Below are 3177 nucleotides of genomic sequence, written 5' to 3' on the forward strand. Positions count from 1 at the left end.
CCCGTCTCCCATCTTGGCCCCGCCCCCCATGGCTGACATGAGCAAGACCAAATATAGCATAGCAAATGGCAAGCATATATTTCACTGAACTGAAAGTAAGTGTGCTCCGGGTACGGGTATGAGAAGCCGGCTGCCATGACAGGTCACGAGTAAGTAGAATCTCAAACATTGCCACCCCCATCTTGCCTGACCCTGCAAGCGTCTGTCATCGCAAAGCGAACCGAAAACCACATGCATATGAGTAAGCATAATCTCAATTTTAATGCCGGGGATCAAATCGTAATTGCGTGGGTTGTAAAATATGATAACCATAATCGTACGAACAGAGTGCTGCAAGCTTTATCATCTGTCTGTATGAGGAAGGAGGGCAGGGACAGTCAAACAACTGTTGCTAATGGGTTGAGAAATCGGCAAATTGAGAAAATTTAACCTTTGTTGTGTTTGGGTTGGAAAATTAATTCTTGAACGATTGAATCTAATCTAATCTGAATCTCTTAATCTAAAAGCATCATTGGACAGAAGTTTCACCGCGCACTACCGAAATATTTATGTAGATTAAGGAGCTTTTACACTGACACAAGTATAAGCGTCGATTTTTACATAAAATTGAGTCATAAAGATGTGGATGGAATATGGATCCTTTTTTAAGGGTGTTCTGGTACTCTCACTCTTATAGGGGAAATTACATCGAGGATAATACGCCAATCTCGAACTATCCTCGAGTTTGCTAAGTACCATGCCGTATTATCCTCAACTTTAATCTCGGATATAACTTTAATATGCCGTATTAACGGAAATCTCGTATATTTAAAAATAAAGCAGCCAAAACAAAATCTGCTCTTACCTCTCTCTCTCTTAGTACTGTCAAATCAGCCTACTGATCATTCTTTGATGAAACAGAGATGATGTTATATAATAGTACGTTCAGACTACAGAGTTATAACATGTTATAGCGCTATCTTGATGGTGGTTTCTGTGTTGCAATTATTTGACAACCGTTATAACATGTTATAACTCTCCAGTCTGGACAGCGTTTAAGAGACGCGTGGAGAGAATAAAACGCTGGCCAGACTGAGCAGTTATAACATGTTATAACGGTTGTCAAATAATTGCAACACAGAAACCACCATCAAGATAGCGCTATAACATGTTATAACTCTGTAGTCTGAACGTACTATAAAAGTAAGTCTGCGCCAACCAATTTCTTTTTCTGCAAGATTTGGCAACCCGCAATTTTGTGTTTACTTCAAATGACTTTTAATTTGAGCGACTGTCGTCTGCTTCATCATTACGGCAAAATGAATACTTTTTTAACCGTATCGGTAGTATTGCTGTTCAATGGAAGTATTTGAAGACTTAATTTTTGACAACTCTGAGTGAAACCAAATATACCACATTGGAGGGTATATTCTACAGAGCGTTGCACAAAATTATTTAATCTGTTGCTTCCTATCATGTATGAGTAAAATCACTCTTGTGAAGTCTTTCTCAAATTTTACTATCTTGAAAAATTACACCGATTTTTGTTACAGAGCCTATGTAGAAGTATTTCGTTGTGCTGGAGCAAATATTTGGTGAGAATATAACGAGAATACAGCTGATGAATAACAATAATATTCCCTGTCCAGCGTCTGACTGAAAATCTCCTTAATAAAGACAACCAACCTCTAAAAATTAAATTCAACCAATGTCAATACTTCCCATGCTTTTCTTTGTGAAGCGCTCGTGTTTATCTACATTGTTCGATTTGAACCACGTTTGACGGTTCGATTGGAACTTTTGGCTTCAGTCTTCGCGCGTTTCTTATTTAACATCGTCTCTGGTATGAAATTGGTTCCAAACGTAAACAAACCCTGTAGGTTTCTTACGGCTTGTTTACGTTTGGAACCAGTTATGCGAGGTAGGCGACGATTGATCGTATTTGACAGCCACCTCCCCCCTTTAACGTATTGATTGAGCGTCGCGGAATAGTCAAGTTAAGTTAAGTTTTCTTTATTATCGAGGTTTTCAGCCTGAGGCTGGTTCGCCTCCGAGTGTCACGGAATAGTGAGTAGTACGTGAACGACTTTGCAGTTTTTAAACCAAGAATCTGTATATACAGATATGCAGATTTTTTGGTTGGGTAAATGTATATACATATATTTTGAGGTCTCCTTCCCGTCCTTCTTGAAATCGGGTACGGAACAGGACTTGGAAAATGAGTTCCGTGATTGATCTGTGGAGAAGTTCAGGTCGAAGGGAACTTAACATCCCAGAAGAACTTCACTTTTTGAATATTTACTTAAGTTTGACAGGTGAGAAATTTAAAAATTACTCTGCTATTGACCACTTTGCCAAGCAGTTTTGACGCGACTTTCTACCAGCGATTTCACAAAACTGGACCAACTAATTTCTATTTTTTTATTAAACGTACAAACGTTGGCTACTTTTCTCGAAGTATTTACTAGAAAAAAAATCTCAAGATAATGTTTTATTTCAAAGTTCGAGTGGTAGTAAACGTCATTTTAACTGATATAATGAAGTGGTTAATTGGGTTCTTTAAGGGTATTCGTAATCTGCATTAAAAATGTAACCCAAACTTAAAATTTCAACAATTTTGGTACACGGTAACTATTTTAAATAAGTACGATTACATTTGCAAAAATCATCTCATTAGCGCCCCTTGATGGCACTTAGTATGGGAGCCTGTACCTATCTGCCTTGCGGAAGGTTGCCCAGCCTGGACAACCAGGTTCGCAGAATACTTGATCAGCTACCGGAACCCAAGATGTTTATAGGGGACCTGAACGGCCATCACCAGGCCTGGGGTTGCCCGCAAGAGGATCCTAGAGGCGTCACCCTCTGCAATATTTTCGAGCAGGAAGATCTGGTCATTTTAAATGATGGTGGCCCAACACCACCGCCATTGACGTGTCCACAGCCAGCCGTTCTCTGGCGGGCAAAGTACTCTGGTCGATTAACCCGGATCTGTGCGGCAGCGACCACTATCCGGTACAGATTCGGTTATCCGCCGCATCGCCCCCAGAAAACACCCGAAGACCGCGGTGGCGCTACGGGGAAGCTGATTGGAAGGGTTTTCAGCACACGTACCGAGCCCTCGCGCAGACCCAGGAACCCACGACCATCCTAAGAATCACGGAAATCATCTATAAAGCCGCTAGCCCAGTATACCAAAAA

This window comes from Ochlerotatus camptorhynchus, unplaced genomic scaffold, assembly GCF_037179485.1.
Source record: "Ochlerotatus camptorhynchus isolate MF236.1 unplaced genomic scaffold, CSIRO-AGI_Acam_v1.1 ptg000420l, whole genome shotgun sequence".
In the NCBI taxonomy this organism is placed as follows: domain Eukaryota; kingdom Metazoa; phylum Arthropoda; class Insecta; order Diptera; family Culicidae; genus Ochlerotatus; species Ochlerotatus camptorhynchus.